The sequence below is a fragment of the Hyla sarda genome, unplaced genomic scaffold (assembly GCF_029499605.1).
Source record: "Hyla sarda isolate aHylSar1 unplaced genomic scaffold, aHylSar1.hap1 scaffold_228, whole genome shotgun sequence".
NCBI lineage: Eukaryota > Metazoa > Chordata > Amphibia > Anura > Hylidae > Hyla > Hyla sarda.
Window position 1 is genome coordinate 1 of NW_026608958.1, and position 17,148 is coordinate 17,148.

Below are 17,148 nucleotides of genomic sequence, written 5' to 3' on the forward strand. Positions count from 1 at the left end.
ATTTTTAATACTGATTTTTTCCTGTCTGAATTTGTCGCACAGAAAGTTGCAGGCCAAATATGTGTGACATTTCTGCGACTTTAGCTTCTAGAGCATTTTTACAACATTATACATAGGTGCTGAATACATAAAAAGCGACTGTTCAGCGACAGACAAGTCGCATCGGCTGAAAGTAGGCCAGAATGTCAGTCCATGTTGGAGCAGGTTTAGATACAGTCTAAAGCTTAGATCTCAAAGTCTGTGCACAGAATTTAGCAAGGGCCTCGCACCTTCTGATGCATCAGGTAGGTGCACAATAGCATAGCCTAACCCTCTGTACTTTGGTCTATAATTGATGCGGGACATAGACAGGCCAGCTGATGACCAATCCATTAGTGCAATGGATGGCTGGAAGCATTTGTCTTTGCCTTTGCAATACCACAGAAGCAATGCATGGTCAATGTACAGCAATGACACACCTGTGTGAACAGCCAGGAGAACCCCCCCCCCCCCATGTTATGTTACATAGTTACATAGTTAGTACGGTCGAAAAAAGACATATGTCCATCAAGTTCAACCAGGGAATTAAGGGGGTAGGGGTGTGGCGCGATATTGGGGAAGGGATGAGATTTTATATTTCTTCATAAGCATTAATCTTATTTTGTCAATTAGGAACATTCAGCACCCCAACCCGCTATCAAGGCAGCTGCCTATCATGTCATGCCCTACCTGAACAGGTGTGCTGGCTACTCAAATGATCCAATTAAGGAGGCCATTTAGTCAGCAGCAGCAGAAGTCCTGTGCCTGGACGCTCCAACAGGGGCCAGACACAAGCAGAAGCAGAAGCAGCAGAAGCAGCAGCAGCACCACCTTTTGTTTTTTGGGCTGCAGCAGCAGCAAGGCCCACAGGGCTGGCTAGCTGGCTAGCCAGCAAGCAGGTAGCAATGAAAGTAGGAATCTTTCTTTTTAACCCCTGTAAGGGGGTGGTGCACTGTACCCGAAGATACTGCCATATCGGGTCAATGCATAGGGCGACGGAAGCAAGCTTCGAAATCGGCCCCGTTCTCAAAAATCCATTTAATATATGGTCCCCAGATAGGGGACGTATCAGATATTAAACTGATAAGAACAGATACTACACTTGATCTTAGCCAAAAGGCCGAGAAGCGATAACCGTGAAAGGGGCGGGCCCAACAAGGTCCCCTTCATGGGCACTATCACTGCTTGCTGTCAGGGAGGCTGCCAGACAATTTTCCATGCACACTCTGGGCTGGGGGGCAGTCAACCACCAGTACACACAGCAGAACCTAAACCCATACCATTATTGCTAAGCAGCAAGACAGGGGCCCATTGCACTCCCACGGGGCCTTTTTAAATGCAATCCATAACCCGGATTTGCCAGGAACCCTTCTTACTCCTCCTACTTGCATGTGACACTGGGCTTAGGATCTGCATAGGAAACACACACACAAGCACACACCTACCTTTGTTGCCTGCAGATGCCTCCTTGGCTGTCCCCAAACGGTATCAAACCAACACCCACGGGAAGCTGTAAGCATAGAGGACATGCCTGCACCCCATTGGACTTACCTGTGTGGGTTAAATCCGGGTTATTTGACAACCTATGGCGGTGATGGTTCTGCTCAGGCAGAGCAGTGCTGATGCTCCTCATAAAGCTGTCGCTGCTGTGAAGGTTCTAGGTGACATCACAAATCCCTATGGTTACATACACAACAAAGCTGGGTTGTTGTTGTTTACACTCTGCAAGGCCTGTGGAAGTGAGTGACATCATAGCACTGTAGTTCTGAGGGTTCAAGATGGATGCAACAATCTCCTGTTGCTTCTATGAAGGCCGTAATAGACGACATCACCAAACAGCTCCATAGTCACATACACAGCAAAGGAGAGATGTTGTTTACACCTAGTGATGTCAGTGGTATTGAGTGACATCACAGCACAGTGCTAAGGCTCCTGGGCCTGGACACAGCAGCGGCTGCAATATCTCAACGGAGAATACGTTTATATCTATGTGTGTGTGTGCGCATATATATATATATATATATATATATATATATATATATATTTCTCCGCCGAAATCACTTTTAAACCCATTTCCACCTTTTTTTCCCTTCTCTTCCTCTTACTTTTTTTTCACGTTTTTTTACGTTTTTCTCCTTTTCGCCTCTTTTCTGGGCGTATTATTCTTCTTTTTCTTCTTTTTTTTCGTCTAATGCATACCCCATCAGTGCAGCAATGCTTATTCAATACCGCCAGCAGATGGAGACACTGGGGGATAATTTTCTAAGGATTTATACTGATTTTTCCTGTCTGAATTTGTCGCACAGAAAGTTGCAGGCCAAATATGTGTGACATTTCTGCGACTTTAGCTTCTAGAGCATTTTTACAACATTATACATAGGTGCTGAATACATAAAAAGCGACTGTTCAGCGACAGACAAGTCGCATCGGCTGAAAGTAGGCCAGAATGTCAGTCCATGTTGGAGCAGGTTTAGATACAGTCTAAAGCATAGATCTCAAAGTCTGTGCACAGAATTTAGCAAGGGCCTCGCACCTTCTGATGCATCAGGTAGGTGCACAATAGCATAGCCTAACCCTCTGTACTTTGGTCTATATTGATGCGGGACATAGACAGCCAGCTGATGACCAATCCATTAGTGCAATGGATGGCTGGAAGCATTTGTCTTTGCCTTTGCAATACCACAGAAGCAATGCATGGTCAATGTACAGCAATGACACACCTGTGTGAACAGCCAGGAGACCCCCCCCCCCCCCATGTTATGTTACATAGTTACATAGTTAGTACGGTCGAAAAAAGACATATGTCCATCAAGTTCAACCAGGGAATTAAGGGGTAGGGGTGTGGCGCGATATTGGGGAAGGGATGAGATTTTATATTTCTTCATAAGCATTAATCTTATTTTGTCAATTAGGAACATTCAGCACCCACCCGCTATCAAGGCAGCTGCCTATCATGTCATGCCCTACCTGCACAGGTGTGCTGGCTACTCAAATGATCCAATTAAGGAGGCCATTTAGTCAGCAGCAGCAGAAGTCCTGTGCCTGGACGCTCCAACAGGGGCCAGACACAAGCAGAAGCAGAAGCAGCAGAAGCAGCAGCAGCACCACCTTTTGTTTTTTGGCTGCAGCAGCAGCAAGGCCCACAGGGCTGGCTAGCTGGCTAGCCAGCAAGCAGGTAGCAATGAAAGTAGGAATCTTTCTTTTTAACCCTGTAAGGGGGTGGTGCACTGTACCCGAAGATACTGCCATATCGGGTCAATGCATAGGGCGACGGAAGCAAGCTTCGAAATCGGCCCCCGTTCTCAAAAATCCATTTAATATATGGTCCCCAGATAGGGGACGTATCAGATATTAAACTGATAAGAACAGATACTACACTTGATCTTAGCCAAAAGGCCGAGAAGCGATAACCGTGAAAGGGGCGGGCCCAACAAGGTCCCCTTCATGGGCACTATCACTGCTTGCTGTCAGGGAGGCTGCCAGACAATTTTCCATGCACACTCTGGGCTGGGGGGCAGTCAACCACCAGTACACACAGCAGAACCTAAACCCATACCATTATTGCTAAGCAGCAAGACAGGGGCCCATTGCACTCCCACGGGGCCTTTTTAAATGCAATCCATAACCCGGATTTGCCAGGAACCCTTCTTACTCCTCCTACTTGCATGTGACACTGGGCTTAGGATCTGCATAGGAAACACACACACAAGCACACACCTACCTTTGTTGCCTGCAGATGCCTCCTTGGCTGTCCCCAAACGGTATCAAACCAACACCCACGGGAAGCTGTAAGCATAGAGGACATGCCTGCACCCCATTGGACTTACCTGTGTGGGTTAAATCCGGGTTATTTGACAACCTATGGCGGTGATGGTTCTGCTCAGGCAGAGCAGTGCTGATGCTCCTCATAAAGCTGTCGCTGCTGTGAAGGTTCTAGGTGACATCACAAATCCCTATGGTTACATACACAACAAAGCTGGGTTGTTGTTGTTTACACTCTGCAAGGCCTGTGGAAGTGAGTGACATCATAGCACTGTAGTTCTGAGGGTTCAAGATGGATGCAACAATCTCCTGTTGCTTCTATGAAGGCCGTAATAGACGACATCACCAAACAGCTCCATAGTCACATACACAGCAAAGGAGAGATGTTGTTTACACCTAGTGATGTCAGTGGTATTGAGTGACATCACAGCACAGTGCTAAGGCTCCTGGGCCTGGACACAGCAGCGGCTGCAATATCTCAACGGAGAATACGTTTATATCTATGTGTGTGTGTGCGCATATATATATATATATATATATATATATATATATATATATATATATATTTCTCCGCCGAAATCACTTTTAAACCCATTTCCACCTTTTTTTCCCTTCTCTTCCTCTTACTTTTTTTTCACGTTTTTTTACGTTTTTCTCCTTTTCGCCTCTTTTCTGGGCGTATTATTCTTCTTTTTCTTCTTTTTTTTCGTCTAATGCATACCCCATCAGTGCAGCAATGCTTATTCAATACCGCCAGCAGATGGAGACACTGGGGGATAATTTTCTAAGGATTTATACTGATTTTTCCTGTCTGAATTTGTCGCACAGAAAGTTGCAGGCCAAATATGTGTGACATTTCTGCGACTTTAGCTTCTAGAGCATTTTTACAACATTATACATAGGTGCTGAATACATAAAAAGCGACTGTTCAGCGACAGACAAGTCGCATCGGCTGAAAGTAGGCCAGAATGTCAGTCCATGTTGGAGCAGGTTTAGATACAGTCTAAAGCATAGATCTCAAAGTCTGTGCACAGAATTTAGCAAGGGCCTCGCACCTTCTGATGCATCAGGTAGGTGCACAATAGCATAGCCTAACCCTCTGTACTTTGGTCTATATTGATGCGGGACATAGACAGCCAGCTGATGACCAATCCATTAGTGCAATGGATGGCTGGAAGCATTTGTCTTTGCCTTTGCAATACCACAGAAGCAATGCATGGTCAATGTACAGCAATGACACACCTGTGTGAACAGCCAGGAGACCCCCCCCCCCCCATGTTATGTTACATAGTTACATAGTTAGTACGGTCGAAAAAAGACATATGTCCATCAAGTTCAACCAGGGAATTAAGGGGTAGGGGTGTGGCGCGATATTGGGGAAGGGATGAGATTTTATATTTCTTCATAAGCATTAATCTTATTTTGTCAATTAGGAACATTCAGCACCCACCCGCTATCAAGGCAGCTGCCTATCATGTCATGCCCTACCTGCACAGGTGTGCTGGCTACTCAAATGATCCAATTAAGGAGGCCATTTAGTCAGCAGCAGCAGAAGTCCTGTGCCTGGACGCTCCAACAGGGGCCAGACACAAGCAGAAGCAGAAGCAGCAGAAGCAGCAGCAGCACCACCTTTTGTTTTTTGGCTGCAGCAGCAGCAAGGCCCACAGGGCTGGCTAGCTGGCTAGCCAGCAAGCAGGTAGCAATGAAAGTAGGAATCTTTCTTTTTAACCCTGTAAGGGGGTGGTGCACTGTACCCGAAGATACTGCCATATCGGGTCAATGCATAGGGCGACGGAAGCAAGCTTCGAAATCGGCCCCCGTTCTCAAAAATCCATTTAATATATGGTCCCCAGATAGGGGACGTATCAGATATTAAACTGATAAGAACAGATACTACACTTGATCTTAGCCAAAAGGCCGAGAAGCGATAACCGTGAAAGGGGCGGGCCCAACAAGGTCCCCTTCATGGGCACTATCACTGCTTGCTGTCAGGGAGGCTGCCAGACAATTTTCCATGCACACTCTGGGCTGGGGGGCAGTCAACCACCAGTACACACAGCAGAACCTAAACCCATACCATTATTGCTAAGCAGCAAGACAGGGGCCCATTGCACTCCCACGGGGCCTTTTTAAATGCAATCCATAACCCGGATTTGCCAGGAACCCTTCTTACTCCTCCTACTTGCATGTGACACTGGGCTTAGGATCTGCATAGGAAACACACACACAAGCACACACCTACCTTTGTTGCCTGCAGATGCCTCCTTGGCTGTCCCCAAACGGTATCAAACCAACACCCACGGGAAGCTGTAAGCATAGAGGACATGCCTGCACCCCATTGGACTTACCTGTGTGGGTTAAATCCGGGTTATTTGACAACCTATGGCGGTGATGGTTCTGCTCAGGCAGAGCAGTGCTGATGCTCCTCATAAAGCTGTCGCTGCTGTGAAGGTTCTAGGTGACATCACAAATCCCTATGGTTACATACACAACAAAGCTGGGTTGTTGTTGTTTACACTCTGCAAGGCCTGTGGAAGTGAGTGACATCATAGCACTGTAGTTCTGAGGGTTCAAGATGGATGCAACAATCTCCTGTTGCTTCTATGAAGGCCGTAATAGACGACATCACCAAACAGCTCCATAGTCACATACACAGCAAAGGAGAGATGTTGTTTACACCTAGTGATGTCAGTGGTATTGAGTGACATCACAGCACAGTGCTAAGGCTCCTGGGCCTGGACACAGCAGCGGCTGCAATATCTCAACGGAGAATATGTTTATATCTATGTGTGTGTGTGCGCATATATATATATATATATATATATATATATATTTCTCCGCCGAAATCACTTTTAAACCCATTTCCACCTTTTTTTCCCTTCTCTTCCTCTTACTTTTTTTTCACGTTTTTTTACGTTTTTCTCCTTTTCGCCTCTTTTCTGGGCGTATTATTCTTCTTTTTCTTCTTTTTTTTCGTCTAATGCATACCCCATCAGTGCAGCAATGCTTATTCAATACCGCCAGCAGATGGAGACACTGGGGGATAATTTTCTAAGGATTTATACTGATTTTTCCTGTCTGAATTTGTCGCACAGAAAGTTGCAGGCCAAATATGTGTGACATTTCTGCGACTTTAGCTTCTAGAGCATTTTTACAACATTATACATAGGTGCTGAATACATAAAAAGCGACTGTTCAGCGACAGACAAGTCGCATCGGCTGAAAGTAGGCCAGAATGTCAGTCCATGTTGGAGCAGGTTTAGATACAGTCTAAAGCATAGATCTCAAAGTCTGTGCACAGAATTTAGCAAGGGCCTCGCACCTTCTGATGCATCAGGTAGGTGCACAATAGCATAGCCTAACCCTCTGTACTTTGGTCTATATTGATGCGGGACATAGACAGCCAGCTGATGACCAATCCATTAGTGCAATGGATGGCTGGAAGCATTTGTCTTTGCCTTTGCAATACCACAGAAGCAATGCATGGTCAATGTACAGCAATGACACACCTGTGTGAACAGCCAGGAGACCCCCCCCCCCATGTTATGTTACATAGTTACATAGTTAGTACGGTCGAAAAAAGACATATGTCCATCAAGTTCAACCAGGGAATTAAGGGGTAGGGGTGTGGCGCGATATTGGGGAAGGGATGAGATTTTATATTTCTTCATAAGCATTAATCTTATTTTGTCAATTAGGAACATTCAGCACCCACCCGCTATCAAGGCAGCTGCCTATCATGTCATGCCCTACCTGCACAGGTGTGCTGGCTACTCAAATGATCCAATTAAGGAGGCCATTTAGTCAGCAGCAGCAGAAGTCCTGTGCCTGGACGCTCCAACAGGGGCCAGACACAAGCAGAAGCAGAAGCAGCAGAAGCAGCAGCAGCACCACCTTTTGTTTTTTGGCTGCAGCAGCAGCAAGGCCCACAGGGCTGGCTAGCTGGCTAGCCAGCAAGCAGGTAGCAATGAAAGTAGGAATCTTTCTTTTTAACCCTGTAAGGGGGTGGTGCACTGTACCCGAAGATACTGCCATATCGGGTCAATGCATAGGGCGACGGAAGCAAGCTTCGAAATCGGCCCCCGTTCTCAAAAATCCATTTAATATATGGTCCCCAGATAGGGGACGTATCAGATATTAAACTGATAAGAACAGATACTACACTTGATCTTAGCCAAAAGGCCGAGAAGCGATAACCGTGAAAGGGGCGGGCCCAACAAGGTCCCCTTCATGGGCACTATCACTGCTTGCTGTCAGGGAGGCTGCCAGACAATTTTCCATGCACACTCTGGGCTGGGGGGCAGTCAACCACCAGTACACACAGCAGAACCTAAACCCATACCATTATTGCTAAGCAGCAAGACAGGGGCCCATTGCACTCCCACGGGGCCTTTTTAAATGCAATCCATAACCCGGATTTGCCAGGAACCCTTCTTACTCCTCCTACTTGCATGTGACACTGGGCTTAGGATCTGCATAGGAAACACACACACAAGCACACACCTACCTTTGTTGCCTGCAGATGCCTCCTTGGCTGTCCCCAAACGGTATCAAACCAACACCCACGGGAAGCTGTAAGCATAGAGGACATGCCTGCACCCCATTGGACTTACCTGTGTGGGTTAAATCCGGGTTATTTGACAACCTATGGCGGTGATGGTTCTGCTCAGGCAGAGCAGTGCTGATGCTCCTCATAAAGCTGTCGCTGCTGTGAAGGTTCTAGGTGACATCACAAATCCCTATGGTTACATACACAACAAAGCTGGGTTGTTGTTGTTTACACTCTGCAAGGCCTGTGGAAGTGAGTGACATCATAGCACTGTAGTTCTGAGGGTTCAAGATGGATGCAACAATCTCCTGTTGCTTCTATGAAGGCCGTAATAGACGACATCACCAAACAGCTCCATAGTCACATACACAGCAAAGGAGAGATGTTGTTTACACCTAGTGATGTCAGTGGTATTGAGTGACATCACAGCACAGTGCTAAGGCTCCTGGGCCTGGACACAGCAGCGGCTGCAATATCTCAACGGAGAATACGTTTATATCTATGTGTGTGTGTGCGCATATATATATATATATATATATATATATATATATATATATATATTTCTCCGCCGAAATCACTTTTAAACCCATTTCCACCTTTTTTTCCCTTCTCTTCCTCTTACTTTTTTTTCACGTTTTTTTAAGTTTTTCTCCTTTTCGCCTCTTTTCTGGGCGTATTATTCTTCTTTTTCTTCTTTTTTTTCGTCTAATGCATACCCCATCAGTGCAGCAATGCTTATTCAATACCGCCAGCAGATGGAGACACTGGGGGATAATTTTCTAAGGATTTATACTGATTTTTCCTGTCTGAATTTGTCGCACAGAAAGTTGCAGGCCAAATATGTGTGACATTTCTGCGACTTTAGCTTCTAGAGCATTTTTACAACATTATACATAGGTGCTGAATACATAAAAAGCGACTGTTCAGCGACAGACAAGTCGCATCGGCTGAAAGTAGGCCAGAATGTCAGTCCATGTTGGAGCAGGTTTAGATACAGTCTAAAGCATAGATCTCAAAGTCTGTGCACAGAATTTAGCAAGGGCCTCGCACCTTCTGATGCATCAGGTAGGTGCACAATAGCATAGCCTAACCCTCTGTACTTTGGTCTATATTGATGCGGGACATAGACAGCCAGCTGATGACCAATCCATTAGTGCAATGGATGGCTGGAAGCATTTGTCTTTGCCTTTGCAATACCACAGAAGCAATGCATGGTCAATGTACAGCAATGACACACCTGTGTGAACAGCCAGGAGACCCCCCCCCCCCATGTTATGTTACATAGTTACATAGTTAGTACGGTCGAAAAAAGACATATGTCCATCAAGTTCAACCAGGGAATTAAGGGGTAGGGGTGTGGCGCGATATTGGGGAAGGGATGAGATTTTATATTTCTTCATAAGCATTAATCTTATTTTGTCAATTAGGAACATTCAGCACCCACCCGCTATCAAGGCAGCTGCCTATCATGTCATGCCCTACCTGCACAGGTGTGCTGGCTACTCAAATGATCCAATTAAGGAGGCCATTTAGTCAGCAGCAGCAGAAGTCCTGTGCCTGGACGCTCCAACAGGGGCCAGACACAAGCAGAAGCAGAAGCAGCAGAAGCAGCAGCAGCACCACCTTTTGTTTTTTGGCTGCAGCAGCAGCAAGGCCCACAGGGCTGGCTAGCTGGCTAGCCAGTAAGCAGGTAGCAATGAAAGTAGGAATCTTTCTTTTTAACCCTGTAAGGGGGTGGTGCACTGTACCCGAAGATACTGCCATATCGGGTCAATGCATAGGGCGACGGAAGCAAGCTTCGAAATCGGCCCCCGTTCTCAAAAATCCATTTAATATATGGTCCCCAGATAGGGGACGTATCAGATATTAAACTGATAAGAACAGATACTACACTTGATCTTAGCCAAAAGGCCGAGAAGCGATAACCGTGAAAGGGGCGGGCCCAACAAGGTCCCCTTCATGGGCACTATCACTGCTTGCTGTCAGGGAGGCTGCCAGACAATTTTCCATGCACACTCTGGGCTGGGGGGCAGTCAACCACCAGTACACACAGCAGAACCTAAACCCATACCATTATTGCTAAGCAGCAAGACAGGGGCCCATTGCACTCCCACGGGGCCTTTTTAAATGCAATCCATAACCCGGATTTGCCAGGAACCCTTCTTACTCCTCCTACTTGCATGTGACACTGGGCTTAGGATCTGCATAGGAAACACACACACAAGCACACACCTACCTTTGTTGCCTGCAGATGCCTCCTTGGCTGTCCCCAAACGGTATCAAACCAACACCCACGGGAAGCTGTAAGCATAGAGGACATGCCTGCACCCCATTGGACTTACCTGTGTGGGTTAAATCCGGGTTATTTGACAACCTATGGCGGTGATGGTTCTGCTCAGGCAGAGCAGTGCTGATGCTCCTCATAAAGCTGTCGCTGCTGTGAAGGTTCTAGGTGACATCACAAATCCCTATGGTTACATACACAACAAAGCTGGGTTGTTGTTGTTTACACTCTGCAAGGCCTGTGGAAGTGAGTGACATCATAGCACTGTAGTTCTGAGGGTTCAAGATGGATGCAACAATCTCCTGTTGCTTCTATGAAGGCCGTAATAGACGACATCACCAAACAGCTCCATAGTCACATACACAGCAAAGGAGAGATGTTGTTTACACCTAGTGATGTCAGTGGTATTGAGTGACATCACAGCACAGTGCTAAGGCTCCTGGGCCTGGACACAGCAGCGGCTGCAATATCTCAACGGAGAATACGTTTATATCTATGTGTGTGTGTGCGCATATATATATATATATATATATATATATATATATATATATATATATTTCTCCGCCGAAATCACTTTTAAACCCATTTCCACCTTTTTTTCCCTTCTCTTCCTCTTACTTTTTTTTCACGTTTTTTTACGTTTTTCTCCTTTTCGCCTCTTTTCTGGGCGTATTATTCTTCTTTTTCTTCTTTTTTTTCGTCTAATGCATACCCCATCAGTGCAGCAATGCTTATTCAATACCGCCAGCAGATGGAGACACTGGGGGATAATTTTCTAAGGATTTATACTGATTTTTCCTGTCTGAATTTGTCGCACAGAAAGTTGCAGGCCAAATATGTGTGACATTTCTGCGACTTTAGCTTCTAGAGCATTTTTACAACATTATACATAGGTGCTGAATACATAAAAAGCGACTGTTCAGCGACAGACAAGTCGCATCGGCTGAAAGTAGGCCAGAATGTCAGTCCATGTTGGAGCAGGTTTAGATACAGTCTAAAGCATAGATCTCAAAGTCTGTGCACAGAATTTAGCAAGGGCCTCGCACCTTCTGATGCATCAGGTAGGTGCACAATAGCATAGCCTAACCCTCTGTACTTTGGTCTATATTGATGCGGGACATAGACAGCCAGCTGATGACCAATCCATTAGTGCAATGGATGGCTGGAAGCATTTGTCTTTGCCTTTGCAATACCACAGAAGCAATGCATGGTCAATGTACAGCAATGACACACCTGTGTGAACAGCCAGGAGACCCCCCCCCCCCCCATGTTATGTTACATAGTTACATAGTTAGTACGGTCGAAAAAAGACATATGTCCATCAAGTTCAACCAGGGAATTAAGGGGTAGGGGTGTGGCGCGATATTGGGGAAGGGATGAGATTTTATATTTCTTCATAAGCATTAATCTTATTTTGTCAATTAGGAACATTCAGCACCCACCCGCTATCAAGGCAGCTGCCTATCATGTCATGCCCTACCTGCACAGGTGTGCTGGCTACTCAAATGATCCAATTAAGGAGGCCATTTAGTCAGCAGCAGCAGAAGTCCTGTGCCTGGACGCTCCAACAGGGGCCAGACACAAGCAGAAGCAGCAGAAGCAGCAGCAGCACCACCTTTTGTTTTTTGGCTGCAGCAGCAGCAAGGCCCACAGGGCTGGCTAGCTGGCTAGCCAGCAAGCAGGTAGCAATGAAAGTAGGAATCTTTCTTTTTAACCCTGTAAGGGGGTGGTGCACTGTACCCGAAGATACTGCCATATCGGGTCAATGCATAGGGCGACGGAAGCAAGCTTCGAAATCGGCCCCCGTTCTCAAAAATCCATTTAATATATGGTCCCCAGATAGGGGACGTATCAGATATTAAACTGATAAGAACAGATACTACACTTGATCTTAGCCAAAAGGCCGAGAAGCGATAACCGTGAAAGGGGTGGGCCCAACAAGGTCCCCTTCATGGGCACTATCACTGCTTGCTGTCAGGGAGGCTGCCAGACAATTTTCCATGCACACTCTGGGCTGGGGGGCAGTCAACCACCAGTACACACAGCAGAACCTAAACCCATACCATTATTGCTAAGCAGCAAGACAGGGGCCCATTGCACTCCCACGGGGCCTTTTTAAATGCAATCCATAACCCGGATTTGCCAGGAACCCTTCTTACTCCTCCTACTTGCATGTGACACTGGGCTTAGGATCTGCATAGGAAACACACACACAAGCACACACCTACCTTTGTTGCCTGCAGATGCCTCCTTGGCTGTCCCCAAACGGTATCAAACCAACACCCACGGGAAGCTGTAAGCATAGAGGACATGCCTGCACCCCATTGGACTTACCTGTGTGGGTTAAATCCGGGTTATTTGACAACCTATGGCGGTGATGGTTCTGCTCAGGCAGAGCAGTGCTGATGCTCCTCATAAAGCTGTCGCTGCTGTGAAGGTTCTAGGTGACATCACAAATCCCTATGGTTACATACACAACAAAGCTGGGTTGTTGTTGTTTACACTCTGCAAGGCCTGTGGAAGTGAGTGACATCATAGCACTGTAGTTCTGAGGGTTCAAGATGGATGCAACAATCTCCTGTTGCTTCTATGAAGGCCGTAATAGACGACATCACCAAACAGCTCCATAGTCACATACACAGCAAAGGAGAGATGTTGTTTACACCTAGTGATGTCAGTGGTATTGAGTGACATCACAGCACAGTGCTAAGGCTCCTGGGCCTGGACACAGCAGCGGCTGCAATATCTCAACGGAGAATACGTTTATATCTATGTGTGTGTGTGCGCATATATATATATATATATATATATATATATATATATATATATATATATATATATTTCTCCGCCGAAATCACTTTTAAACCCATTTCCACCTTTTTTTCCCTTCTCTTCCTCTTACTTTTTTTTCACGTTTTTTTACGTTTTTCTCCTTTTCGCCTCTTTTCTGGGCGTATTATTCTTCTTTTTCTTCTTTTTTTTCGTCTAATGCATACCCCATCAGTGCAGCAATGCTTATTCAATACCGCCAGCAGATGGAGACACTGGGGGATAATTTTCTAAGGATTTATACTGATTTTTCCTGTCTGAATTTGTCGCACAGAAAGTTGCAGGCCAAATATGTGTGACATTTCTGCGACTTTAGCTTCTAGAGCATTTTTACAACATTATACATAGGTGCTGAATACATAAAAAGCGACTGTTCAGCGACAGACAAGTCGCATCGGCTGAAAGTAGGCCAGAATGTCAGTCCATGTTGGAGCAGGTTTAGATACAGTCTAAAGCATAGATCTCAAAGTCTGTGCACAGAATTTAGCAAGGGCCTCGCACCTTCTGATGCATCAGGTAGGTGCACAATAGCATAGCCTAACCCTCTGTACTTTGGTCTATATTGATGCGGGACATAGACAGCCAGCTGATGACCAATCCATTAGTGCAATGGATGGCTGGAAGCATTTGTCTTTGCCTTTGCAATACCACAGAAGCAATGCATGGTCAATGTACAGCAATGACACACCTGTGTGAACAGCCAGGAGACCCCCCCCCCCCATGTTATGTTACATAGTTACATAGTTAGTACGGTCGAAAAAAGACATATGTCCATCAAGTTCAACCAGGGAATTAAGGGGTAGGGGTGTGGCGCGATATTGGGGAAGGGATGAGATTTTATATTTCTTCATAAGCATTAATCTTATTTTGTCAATTAGGAACATTCAGCACCCACCCGCTATCAAGGCAGCTGCCTATCATGTCATGCCCTACCTGCACAGGTGTGCTGGCTACTCAAATGATCCAATTAAGGAGGCCATTTAGTCAGCAGCAGCAGAAGTCCTGTGCCTGGACGCTCCAACAGGGGCCAGACACAAGCAGAAGCAGAAGCAGCAGAAGCAGCAGCAGCACCACCTTTTGTTTTTTGGCTGCAGCAGCAAGGCCCACAGGGCTGGCTAGCTGGCTAGCCAGCAAGCAGGTAGCAATGAAAGTAGGAATCTTTCTTTTTAACCCTGTAAGGGGGTGGTGCACTGTACCCGAAGATACTGCCATATCGGGTCAATGCATAGGGCGACGGAAGCAAGCTTCGAAATCGGCCCCCGTTCTCAAAAATCCATTTAATATATGGTCCCCAGATAGGGGACGTATCAGATATTAAACTGATAAGAACAGATACTACACTTGATCTTAGCCAAAAGGCCGAGAAGCGATAACCGTGAAAGGGGCGGGCCCAACAAGGTCCCCTTCATGGGCACTATCACTGCTTGCTGTCAGGGAGGCTGCCAGACAATTTTCCATGCACACTCTGGGCTGGGGGGCAGTCAACCACCAGTACACACAGCAGAACCTAAACCCATACCATTATTGCTAAGCAGCAAGACAGGGGCCCATTGCACTCCCACGGGGCCTTTTTAAATGCAATCCATAACCCGGATTTGCCAGGAACCCTTCTTACTCCTCCTACTTGCATGTGACACTGGGCTTAGGATCTGCATAGGAAACACACACACAAGCACACACCTACCTTTGTTGCCTGCAGATGCCTCCTTGGCTGTCCCCAAACGGTATCAAACCAACACCCACGGGAAGCTGTAAGCATAGAGGACATGCCTGCACCCCATTGGACTTACCTGTGTGGGTTAAATCCGGGTTATTTGACAACCTATGGCGGTGATGGTTCTGCTCAGGCAGAGCAGTGCTGATGCTCCTCATAAAGCTGTCGCTGCTGTGAAGGTTCTAGGTGACATCACAAATCCCTATGGTTACATACACAACAAAGCTGGGTTGTTGTTGTTTACACTCTGCAAGGCCTGTGGAAGTGAGTGACATCATAGCACTGTAGTTCTGAGGGTTCAAGATGGATGCAACAATCTCCTGTTGCTTCTATGAAGGCCGTAATAGACGACATCACCAAACAGCTCCATAGTCACATACACAGCAAAGGAGAGATGTTGTTTACACCTAGTGATGTCAGTGGTATTGAGTGACATCACAGCACAGTGCTAAGGCTCCTGGGCCTGGACACAGCAGCGGCTGCAATATCTCAACGGAGAATACGTTTATATCTATGTGTGTGTGTGCGCATATATATATATATATATATATATATATATATATATATTTCTCCGCCGAAATCACTTTTAAACCCATTTCCACCTTTTTTTCCCTTCTCTTCCTCTTACTTTTTTTTCACGTTTTTTTACGTTTTTCTCCTTTTCGCCTCTTTTCTGGGCGTATTATTCTTCTTTTTCTTCTTTTTTTTCGTCTAATGCATACCCCATCAGTGCAGCAATGCTTATTCAATACCGCCAGCAGATGGAGACACTGGGGGATAATTTTCTAAGGATTTATACTGATTTTTCCTGTCTGAATTTGTCGCACAGAAAGTTGCAGGCCAAATATGTGTGACATTTCTGCGACTTTAGCTTCTAGAGCATTTTTACAACATTATACATAGGTGCTGAATACATAAAAAGCGACTGTTCAGCGACAGACAAGTCGCATCGGCTGAAAGTAGGCCAGAATGTCAGTCCATGTTGGAGCAGGTTTAGATACAGTCTAAAGCATAGATCTCAAAGTCTGTGCACAGAATTTAGCAAGGGCCTCGCACCTTCTGATGCATCAGGTAGGTGCACAATAGCATAGCCTAACCCTCTGTACTTTGGTCTATATTGATGCGGGACATAGACAGCCAGCTGATGACCAATCCATTAGTGCAATGGATGGCTGGAAGCATTTGTCTTTGCAATACCACAGAAGCAATGCATGGTCAATGTACAGCAATGACACACCTGTGTGAACAGCCAGGAGACCCCCCCCCCCCCCCCCCATGTTATGTTACATAGTTACATAGTTAGTACGGTCGAAAAAAGACATATGTCCATCAAGTTCAACCAGGGAATTAAGGGGTAGGGGTGTGGCGCGATATTGGGGAAGGGATGAGATTTTATATTTCTTCATAAGCATTAATCTTATTTTGTCAATTAGGAACATTCAGCACCCACCCGCTCTCAAGGCAGCTGCCTATCATGTCATGCCCTACCTGCACAGGTGTGCTGGCTACTCAAATGATCCAATTAAGGAGGCCATTTAGTCAGCAGCAGCAGAAGTCCTGTGCCTGGACGCTCCAACAGGGGCCAGACACAAGCAGAAGCAGAAGCAGCAGAAGCAGCAGCAGCACCACCTTTTGTTTTTTGGCTGCAGCAGCAGCAAGGCCCACAGGGCTGGCTAGCTGGCTAGCCAGCAAGCAGGTAGCAATGAAAGTAGGAATCTTTCTTTTTAACCCTGTAAGGGGGTGGTGCACTGTACCCGAAGATACTGCCATATCGGGTCAATGCATAGGGCGACGGAAGCAAGCTTCGAAATCGGCCCCCGTTCTCAAAAATCCATTTAATATATGGTCCCCAGATAGGGGACGTATCAGATATTAAACTGATAAGAACAGATACTACACTTGATCTTAGCCAAAAGGCCGAGAAGCGATAACCGTGAAAGGGGCGGGCCCAACAAGGTCCCCTTCATGGGCACTATCACTGCTTGCTGTCAG

At 46.2% G+C, this 17,148-nt stretch overlaps 8 non-coding genes across 8 annotated transcripts; all 8 read right to left on the bottom strand.

Moving 5' to 3' along the window:
* Positions 1-960: 960 nt before the first annotated feature.
* LOC130321709 (U2 spliceosomal RNA) lies at positions 961-1,150 on the bottom strand. The gene has a single exon (XR_008867393.1). It is a non-coding gene; the product is annotated as a U2 spliceosomal RNA (small nuclear RNA).
* Positions 1,151-3,235: 2,085 nt separating this feature from the next.
* On the bottom strand, positions 3,236-3,426 carry LOC130321777 (U2 spliceosomal RNA). The gene has a single exon (XR_008867444.1). It is a non-coding gene; the product is annotated as a U2 spliceosomal RNA (small nuclear RNA).
* Positions 3,427-5,518: 2,092 nt separating this feature from the next.
* On the bottom strand, positions 5,519-5,709 carry LOC130321602 (U2 spliceosomal RNA). Its single transcript, XR_008867296.1, has one exon. It is a non-coding gene; the product is annotated as a U2 spliceosomal RNA (small nuclear RNA).
* A 2,074-nt stretch (positions 5,710-7,783) lies between these two features.
* On the bottom strand, positions 7,784-7,974 carry LOC130321615 (U2 spliceosomal RNA). The gene has a single exon (XR_008867307.1). It is a non-coding gene; the product is annotated as a U2 spliceosomal RNA (small nuclear RNA).
* A 2,087-nt stretch (positions 7,975-10,061) lies between these two features.
* Positions 10,062-10,252, bottom strand: LOC130321627 (U2 spliceosomal RNA). The gene has a single exon (XR_008867318.1). It is a non-coding gene; the product is annotated as a U2 spliceosomal RNA (small nuclear RNA).
* Positions 10,253-12,337: 2,085 nt separating this feature from the next.
* On the bottom strand, positions 12,338-12,528 carry LOC130321639 (U2 spliceosomal RNA). Its single transcript, XR_008867329.1, has one exon. It is a non-coding gene; the product is annotated as a U2 spliceosomal RNA (small nuclear RNA).
* Positions 12,529-14,622: 2,094 nt separating this feature from the next.
* Positions 14,623-14,813, bottom strand: LOC130321651 (U2 spliceosomal RNA). Its single transcript, XR_008867340.1, has one exon. It is a non-coding gene; the product is annotated as a U2 spliceosomal RNA (small nuclear RNA).
* Positions 14,814-16,894: 2,081 nt separating this feature from the next.
* LOC130321663 (U2 spliceosomal RNA) lies at positions 16,895-17,085 on the bottom strand. The gene has a single exon (XR_008867351.1). It is a non-coding gene; the product is annotated as a U2 spliceosomal RNA (small nuclear RNA).
* Between the last annotated feature and the right edge of the window lie 63 nt (positions 17,086-17,148).